This window comes from Molothrus aeneus, chromosome 25 (assembly GCF_037042795.1).
Source record: "Molothrus aeneus isolate 106 chromosome 25, BPBGC_Maene_1.0, whole genome shotgun sequence".
In the NCBI taxonomy this organism is placed as follows: Eukaryota; Metazoa; Chordata; class Aves; order Passeriformes; family Icteridae; genus Molothrus; species Molothrus aeneus.
In genome coordinates, this window is record NC_089670.1 from 640029 (window position 1) to 650148 (window position 10120).

The following is a 10120-nucleotide window of genomic DNA, read 5'->3' on the forward strand; positions in this document are numbered from 1 at the left end:
CAAGGCCAGGGCAGCCACGGGACTGCACACGCAGCCAGTGCCAGCATGGGCATCACCCCGGCCGTGCCAGCACCGCCGGTACAGCCCCCGGGCACGGGCAGCGGGCACAGGAGCCCGGGGGTGGCACTGGGCAGGTGACTGTCCCTGGCTGCAGAACACAACAAAGCTGAGCAGCGCGGACTGGCGCCGCAGCAGCCCCGGCATGGGGCGGAGCTCACACACTCACTGACACACTGACACACTCACTGACACACTGACACACTCACACACTGACACACTGACACACTCAGTGACACACTGACACACTCACTGACACACTGACACACTGACACACTCAGTGACACACTGACACACTCACACACACACTGACACACTCACACACTCACACACTCACACACTCATGCACACACACACACACCCAGCCGGGCCGTGCGGGGCTGTCCCGGGGCCGGAGCAGCGGCCCCAAACCAAACCCGCTGGCTCCAGGGCCAGCCCGTGCCCGGCAGGATGCCACCGGCTGGCAGGGCAGCTGGCACTCCTGTTCCTCCAGCAGCACCGCCCTCATCTCCCGCAGCACCGCGGCTCCCTCCCCTCGTCCTTCCCGAGGAAAGGAATGGCTCTGCCCCAGCCTTGCCCTCCAGGCTCTGTCAGCCCTGGCACCCAGCACTGGTGCCAGTCCCAAACACCCAGCGCTGGTGCCAGTCCCAAACACCCAGCACTGGTGCCAGTCCCCAAACACCCAGCGCTGGTGCCAGTCCCAAACACCCAGCACTGGTGCCAGTCCCAAACACCCAGCGCTGGTGCCAGTCCCAAACACCCAGTGGTGCTGCCAGTCCCAAACACCCAGTGGTGCTGCCAGTCCCAAACACCCAGCGCTGGTGCCAGTCCCCAGACAAAGCCTTCGGCAGTGCCAGAGCAGCCCCGAGCGCAGCGGGGCATGGCGGAGGCTGAGCCACAGCGTTCCCCACGGCCGGAGCCGGGGCACCGCGCCCTCCGGGGCTCTTACCTTCGTCAGGCCGGGCTCGGGGGGCGCAGGGAGCCGCAGTCCCCCCTCGGGCTGGCGCGGGGGGCACAGCGGGGTCCCGCGGGGGACACCGGGCAGGGGGCGCGGGTGGCGGCGGAGCCCCGGCGGCTCCCGGGCTCGGCAGCCGCTTCAAAGCGTGGGGGGCAGAAGGGGAAGCGCCGAGTTCTTTCGAGACAACTTCCTCTTTGGCGGAGCGGTCCCGCGGTGACAGAGCTGTCCCCGTGCGCCGCTCGCTCCCCCGGCGCTCCCCGGGCTCAGCCCTGCCCTGGGCGCGGTCCCCTCTAAGCCGGTCGGGCTGCTCGGGGATGAGTCTGAGAGCCTGGCACCGCCCCTGGCAGCGGCCCCGGGCCTGGCACAGCCCCTGCTGTGCTGCCAGCCGTCCCAGACAGGGACAGTCCCGGCGCTGCTGCCGCGCAGGGAGGCAGGGAAGGGAAAGCCTGGATGCTCACAGCTCCCAACAAACAGCGTCGCCCCGGGACACCAGCAGTCCCTCCAAGGACTCCCCGTTCCAGGCACGGTGTTTGTGCCCCTGGCAGCGCCTCCCGCCCGCAGCATCTCCCACATCTGCTTTTGCTCAGAGCCCGCTGCCAGCTCGGGCCGCAGCCTGGGCAGGGCCCGCCCCTCCTGGAGCAGCCTGACTGCCCCGGCCCAGCCTGGAGCGGGTCTGTGCTCAGCACGGTGTCATTGTCACCGCAATGTGACCCAGTGGCAGCAGAGCGGGGCTGAGCCCCGGGCCCAGGTGAGGCTGCCCAGGGCTGCGGGCTCCGGCGGCGCCCTGGCGGTGCCTGCACAGCGAGATCTGTTTGCAGGCTGGCACAGCCCAGGGCTGGCACCCGGGACACGGCACCCGGGACACGGCAGGGCTGAGGGGACACGGCAGGGACACAGCAGGGCTCTGAGGACACGGCAGGGACACGGCGGGGCTGAGGGGACACGGCAGACCCGGCCCGAACACGGAGAGGAGCGCTGCTCCCCGTGGGATGTGGGGCAGGGCAGGATGAGCCCCCAGCTGTACCCAGAGCAGGGTTTGAGGTACCCAGCTTTGCTGGAGGAGTGGTTTGGGCAAGAAAATCCTTCTGGAGGGAGTGTGGGAACTGCAGCTGACTCTGCATCACTTCCCATTCCTTTTGCACGAGGAAAAGCCTTAGGTACCACTCTGTACCTGGGGCCCAGGTTTAAAAACAACCTCCTTCCTTCCAGAGCGGACAGAAAGGCAGGAGGAGGCAGCGAGGGCTGTCGGCGTCCCTCGGGCCAGCTCCTCTCGCTGCGCTGGTGCCAAACCCTGCATCCCTTCCCCAGCCCCGCCCTGAGCCGCCCCGAGGGAGAGCAGGACGGCTCCGAGAGCAGCAGCAGCGGTGGGAACACCCTCGTTCCCCTGCCCTGCCGTGCACCAGGGACATGGACACGCGGCCATCGGGCAGGTGGGCACGGCCTGGGCACACACGGGATGCTGTTTGTCCCTGGGTCACACACGGACGCTGCCCATCCCTGCCGGGGTCACACACGGATGCTGTCTGTCCCTGCCACGGTCACACACGTGGGACGCTGTTTGTCCCTGCTGGGGTCACACACGGGACTCTGTGTCCCTGCCAGGGTCACAGTTAGCACCTTCAAGAGCCCAGGGGAAGGTCTGGGGTCAGTAGAGCATTGTCCCGTGCCTGTCCCCCTGTCCTGATGCCACCTCTGTCTGTCCCTCCTCAGCAGGAGTTTCCCAGCATGCAGGAGCTGTGACAGGGGCAGGAGCTGCCTCTGTCCCATTTGCCATGCAAATTCCAGAGGGAAGAGGCTCAGGAGCTGCTTCTGTCCCCTGCTTGCCATGCAAATTCCAGAGGGAAGAGGCTCGGGCAGGGCTGGGCTGGCCCCACACTTTGCACAGGACAGAAGGAGGGGGCTGAGCTCTGGCTTTGCTGCATCCCTCCCTTGTTCCCAGGGATTTGCACTCCTCCCCTCCCCACTGGGCACTGCAGGCCCCAAACCTTCACCATCCCCTATTTGACCCCAGAACTGGGCTCTGTCCCCCTGCACAGAGAATGGGGAGGCCAGAGAGCTCCTCAGCCACTGCCCACAGCACACACCCAGCACCTGCTCATTGCCACCAAACCCAAAAATCCAGTGCACTGAAGGGTCCTGCTGGGACCCTTCATCCTCACCCCAGCCCTTCCCCTCCTGCCTTTCCATCTCTGTGAGAGTACCCTGAACCCTCCTCCTGCTGTGGGGCCCCATCCTCGTGGCAGCCCGTGGAAGGGGCACCAAGAGCTTGGTTCCCCACATTTTCTGATGTCATTAAACACCAAAACACAGCAGACAGAAACCCTCCGAGCAGCACATGGAACTGCCAAATTCCCCCAGATAACGTCAGCTCCCAGCCACAGAGAGAGGAAGAGCCAGGTGTGACCCTGCTCACACAAAGCCTTCAGTCAAAGGACTGGGGGAAAAAGGGAAGAACCAAACTGAGGCAGAGAAAGAACCTCTTGTGTGGCAGTCGAGGGACAAAGCAGCCCTTTGTCCCTGTGGGCTGGGGCTGTGCTCTGGGATTTACAGCTATTTTGGAGCCCTACCTGGTCACTTCAGTGCATGGGTGGGGTGCAGGGAGGTTGTGAAGCAGCTGGAATCTTCCTCACATGGAAAAACTCTGTCTCCTCAAGGGATCTCCTGATACCCCGAGGGAAGGAGCCCCTCTGGAACCAGCCTGGGACACCTGGGGGTGCTCACCTGGAGAGGAGAAGCTCCAGGGAGAGCTCAGAGCCCCTGCCAGGGCCTGAAGGGGCTCCAGGAGAGCTGCAGAGGGACTGGGGACAAGGGAAGGAGGGACAGACACAGGGAATGGCTCCCACTGCCAGAGGGCAGGGCTGGATGGGATCTTGGGAATCAGGGATTGTTCCCTGGCAGGGTGGGCAGGCCCTGGCACAGGGTGCCCAGAGCAGCTGGGGCTGTGCCAGGGGGGCAGCAAGCAGGGCCAGGAGGGCCAGGGCTATTCCTCCAGCCCCAATCCCATCCCCAGCCCCAATTCCAGCCCCAATCCCATCCCCAGCCCCAATCCCAGCCCCAATCCCATCCCCAGCCCCAATTCCAGCCCCAATCCCAGCCCCAGGACCAATCCCAGCCCCAGTCCCAGCCCCAATCCCAGCCCCAGCCCCAGGGGATTTCCATACACTTGGAAGGGAACAGGTCACAAACCAAACACTTCTGATGCTGTGGCTCTATTTTCTACCCTGGCCTTCAGCCCAGTTCTATTTCTAGTCCAGCTCCAGCAAATATAGAAGATGAGGGAATCTGGGGAGAGGGAAAGCCAAGCTGGCAGTGTGGTGGCATTGAAGTTGCCTTTTTCATTTCTCTAAACTGAGTCATCTCCAATACTTCTCTCTCTTTTTTTTTTTTTTTTTTTTTGTTTTTTTTGGTTTTTTTTGTCTTGAAAAAAATCATACTAAGGGGATAAAAAGATGTTAATAATAAACCATGGAGTGTTCAAGTCCGGGCAGCACCTCAGGCTGTCCTGTGAGGGTGGAAAACACCATTTAACTGATAAAGACTGTGCAGGTTCTACCTGCAGGTTAACCCCAGGACACTTTGGAGCACCTGAAGGAAAAATCCTGGTGCTGTGGTGGGTCCTGGAATTGTCTCTGCCAATGACTCTCAGCCTTTTCCTGCTCCCAGGTCAGCTCCTCTGGGGAGTTTTGGAGCCTCCTCCTGTGCCTCCCACCCACCCAGGAATTCCTTGGCCCAAATACTGCTCCTGTACTGGAAATAAATCAACTTTTAATATTTTACAATTACTTTAAAAGTTCTCTGCACAGTATTTTACAGATCAGCACAGACTTTACACAGATTTGCTGAGGCTACACAAATGTACAGAAACCACCCCAAAGAGCCCTGGAATTCTCTCATTTCCAGAAAGCATCAGAGGCCAGAACCTTCATCAGGATTGGGAGTCTCTGGAGTTTTCTGGATGGGATGGGAATTCTCTTCTCCAGGGCTGCTGGCGGGCCAGCTGAACCCAGAGGGATTTGTGTCCTGGCATGGATCCATGGCACGGAATTGGCCAGGGATGCCAATGAGCAGCGTTTGACAGGACAAGGCGCTGGTTCAAAGCCCTGAACAAGAACAACCCCCTGCCAAATTCCAGCCCCACTGCAGAGAACTCATCTCAGACCTGCCTGGGGAGGCAAAGGCAGAGAGAAAACCCTTTGGGGACCTCAGTGCTCAGGCCTGGGCCCAGGCTAAGCCATCCCCAGCAATGGAGCAGAAGGTGGCCAGCAGCCAGCAGAGCTGGGAGCAGAGCCAGGGCACAGGAGGGGTCCCAGCAGGGCTGGAGGAGTCCAGCAGACACACCTGACCCCTCTCCTCGGAGCCCCCAGGAGCTCTGGCCCCTTCCCTGGCAGACTGAACCCCAGGTGATGCTGCTGCTGTGCCACCAGGCCTGGGGACAGCGCCAGGAGCTCACCAGCTCCTGCTTCCTGCAGGATCCCCCTGCACTGAGCCCACTGCGGCTGAGCCCTGCAGCCCCCAGCAGTGCCAGAGCTCCCTTGCAGACACATCCAGGGAGCACAACACTGGGATCAGCTCCTTGGGGCCTGCAGCAGCCCTTGTGCTGCCAGCACTGCTACAATCCCCAAAAACCACCCAGAAACAGCCCGAGGCTTTTCCACTCTTATTTCACAGAATCACAGAATTTCTAGGTTGGAAGAGATCTTCAAGATCATCGAGTCCAACCCATGTTCTAACACCTCAACTAGATCATGGCACCAAGTGCCACATCCAGTCTTTTTTTAAACACATCAAGGGATGGTGACTCCACCACCTCCCTGCGTAGATGATTCCAGTATTTGACCACTCTTTCTGTGAAAAACTTCCTCCTTAATTCCAGCCTGTATCTCCCTTGGCACAGCTTGAGACTGTGTCCTCTTGTTCTGTCTGTTGTTGCCTGGAGAAAGAGACCGAGCCCCAGCTCACCACAGTCTCCCTTCAGGACGCTGAAGAGAGTGATCAGGTCACCTCTGAGTCTCCTTTTCTCCAGGCTGAACAACCCCAGCTCCCTCAGTCGTTCTTCATAGGGCTTGTGTTCCAAGCCCTCAGCAGCCTCGTAGCTCTCCTTTGGACACGCTCAGGCATCTCAACGTCCCTCCTAAACTGAGGGGCCCAGAAGCCTTAAAAATAGAAAATCTAAAAATAAAACTAAGGTAAAAAATAAAATTAAAAAAATAAAATAAAAACTTTAAAAAAATAGAAGAATTTAAAAAATAAAATAAAAAATAAAATTAAAAAAATAAAATAAAAACTTTAAAAAAATAGAAAAATTTAAAAAAATTAAAAAATAAAATAAAGCTTTAAAAATAGGAAAATTAAAAATAAGAATTAAGTAAAAAATAAAATTAATAAAATAAAATAAAAAGCTTAAAAAATAGAAAAATTTTAAAAATTAAATAAAAAATAAAATTAAAAAAATAAAATTAAAAAATAAAATAAAGATTTAAAATATAAAAATTAAAAATAAAAATTAAGTAAAAATTAAACTTAAAAAATAAAATAAAGCTTTAAAAATAGAAAAATTGAAAATAAAAATTAAGTATAAAATAAAATTAATAAAATAAAATAAAAAGCTTAAAAAAAGAGAAATTTAAAAAATTAAATAAAAAAATAAATTAAAAAAATAAAGATTTAAAATAGAAAAATTAAAAATAAAAATTAAGTAAAAATTAAAATTAAAAAATAAAATAAATCTTTAAAAACAGAAAAATTAAAAATAAAAATTAAGTAAAAAAATTAATAAAATAAAATAAAAAGCTTTAAAAATAGAAAAATTTAAAAAATTAAATAAAAAATAAAATTAAAAAAATAAAAAAAAAATTTAAAAACAGGAAAATTAAAAATAAAAATTAAGTAAAAAATAAAAAAACAAAACAAAGCTTTAAAAATAGAAAAATTAAAAATAAAAATTAAGTAAAAATAAAATTAATAAAATAAAAAGCTTGAAAAATAGAAAACTTTAAAAAATTAAATAAAAAAATTTAAAAATAAAATAAAAATTTAAAAAAGAAAAATTAAAAATAAAAATGAAATAAAAAATAAAATGAAAAAATTAAAATAAAAAGCTTTAAAAATAGAAAAATTAGAAACAGAATTAAGTAAAAAAAATTAAAAAATAAAATAAAAAGCTTAAAAATAGCAAAATTTTAAAAATTAATAAAATATAAAATAAAAAATAAAATAAAAAGCTTTAAAAATAGAAAAATTAAAAATAAAAATTTAATAAAAAATAAAATTAATAAAATAAAATAAAAAGCTTTAAAAATAGAAAAATAAATATTTAATAAAAAATAAAATTAATAAAATAAAATAAAAAGCTTTAAAATAGAAAAATTTTTAAAAATAAGGAAAAAAAAATTCATAAAATAAAATAAAAAGTTAAAAGATAGAAAAATTTTAAAAATTAAATTTAAAAAAAATTTAAAAAACAAAATAAAGCTTTAAAAATAGGAAAATTAAAAATAAAAATTAAGTAAAAATAATATTAATAAAATAAAATAAAAAACTTTAAAAATAGGAAAATTTAAAAAATTAAATAAAAAATAAAATAAAAAAAATTGAACTAAAAAAATTAAAAATAAAAATTAAATAAAAAATAAAATGAAAAAATTAAAATAAAAAGCTTTAAAAATAGAAAAATTAGAAATAGAATTAAGTAAAAAAAAATTAAAAATAAAATAAAAAGCTTAAAAAATAGCAAAATTTTAAAAATTAATAAAATATAAAATAAAAAATAAAATAAAAAGCTTTAAAAATAGAAAAATTAAAAATAAAAATTTAATAAAAAATAAAATTAATAAAATAAAATAAAAAGCTTTAAAAATAGAAAAATAAATATTTAATAAAAAATAAAATTAATAAAATAAAATAAAAAGCTTTAAAAATAGAAAAATAAAAATATAAAATGTAATAAAAATAAATTTAAAAAAATAAAATTAAAAATTAATGAAAAACAAAAAAAAACCCGTAAAGTCCTGTAAAGTACCATAAAAGTTCCATTTAAGGTAGCGCCCTAGAGGGCGACTGTCGTAAAAGCTGCCGTAAAGCGCGACTGTCGTAAAAGGGACCGTAAAGCGCGACTGTCGCAAACGCTGCCGTAAAGCGCGACTGTCGTAAGAGGTGCCGTAAAGCGCGACTGTCGCAAACGCTGTCGCAAAGCGCGACTGTCGTAAAATCTGCCGTAAAGCGCGACTGTCGTAAAAGGGGCCGTAAAGCGCGACTGTCGTAAAAGGGGCCGTAAAGCGCGACTGTCGTAAAAGCTGCCGTAAAGCGCGACTGTCGCAAAAGGGGTCGTAAAGCGCGACTGTCGTAAAAGCTGCCGTAAGGCGCGACTGTCGTACAAGGTGCCGTAAAGCGCGACTGTCGCAAAAGGGGCCGTAAAGCGCGACTGTCGCAAAAGGGGCCGTAAAGCGCGACTGTCGTAAAAGGTGCCGTAAAGCGCGACTGTCGTAAAAGGGGCCGTAAAGCGCGACTGTCGCAAAAGGGGCCGTAAAGCGCGACTGTCGTAAAAGCGGCCGTAAAGCGCGACTGTCGTAAAAGGGGCCGTAAAGTGCGACTGTCGCAAAAGGGGCCGTAAAGCGCGACTGTCGTAAAAGGTGCCGTAAAGCGCGACTGTCGTAAAAGCGGCCGTAAAGTGCGACTGTCGCAAAAGGGGCCGTAAAGCGCGACTGTCGTAAAAGGTGCCGTAAAGCGCGACTGTCGCAAAACTGTCGTAAAGCGCAAATGTCGTGAAAGGGGTCGTAAAGCGCGAATGTCGCAAAAGGTGTTGTAAAGCACTTTAGTAGTATCTCCCTCCGAGATTTGGCTGCCGTGGTGCTGGTCCTGGCTTGCTGGGCGCTGGTTGAGCTCTTTGCCGCAAGGGGGCGCCCGCAGCTGCTGCCGTGCCGAGCTCTGCTCCTCCCGCGACTCCGCCCCCTGCTGCCGCGAGTCTCCAACGGGACACGCCCCCCACCTGCCCATCGGACCCCACGGCTCCGGTACCGCAGTCTCGCTGATCCCTGCCGCCCCGCCCCCCGCCCTCGCGGTCCCGCCGCCCTTCCGGACCTCGCGGCCCCTCCCACCGCTCCCGCCATCCCCGCCTTTGCCATCCCGTCGGTCCCGGCTGTCCCGGCTACCGCGGCCCCGCCCCCTAATCCCGCCTCTCCTAGCCCGCCTACCGGCGCCAGCGCGGCCCCGCCCCCTCCTGCCGCCGCGGGTCCCGCCGCTTCTGCCCCCCATTACCCGCGAGTGCGGCCGCTCCTGCCGCCCCCCACGTCCCCCTCGCCCCCTTTGCCGACACAGCGGGGCCGGTGCTGGCCCAAGTCCCGTCGCTGCTGCTGCGTCTTTGCCATTCCCTGCGGCTCCCGGATCTGCGGTGCCGAGCGCGCCTGGCGCGGCCGCGCTGCGCCCCCAGCGCCCCCTGTGCGCGCTGCCGCGGGAGCCCGCCCCCCCCGCCCTGGCGTTCCAAGAGCACGCAGCGCACCCCGAGCTGCCCACGGGCCCCGCCGCAGGGCAAACGCCCACGGCAGACCCTGTCCCTGCCGGCGTTTGGGCGCAATCCCCCGGTTCCGGCACGGCACGGCTTGCGCTGGGACCGGGGCGCCCCAGCCCGCACAGCCCCCCCGTGCCGGCGCCGCGGCGCCTCCCCCGGTGTCCGCAGCCTCTGCCGTGCCTGCTGCCGCTCCAGCGCAGCCTCTGCCGTGCCTGCGGCCGCTCCAGCCCCGCCTCCCGTCAGCGCCGCCCATGCCGCCCGCCCCCGCCCCCCCCGCTCCCGCAGCAGACTGCCGCCGCCTCCACGCCGCTCCTCCCGCCTCCCGCCACCCCGGGATCATCTCCCGCTGAAGAGGGGCCGCTCCGCCGCCGCTGCATGGCTGGCCGAGCCGCGCCTTCCGCACCGCGGCTCCCCGCTTCAGAGCTGCTGGATGGCGCGGCTCCGCCGCTGCATGGCTGGCCGAGCCGCGCCTTCCGCACCGCGGCCCCCCGCTTCAGAGCTGCTGGATGGCGCGGCTCCGCCGCCTCCTGCAACCACGGGCGTCCCGGCGTTCCGTTCCACAGCCGCAGCCCCGTTCCCGCGGCTCCGCCGCCTCCCGCACC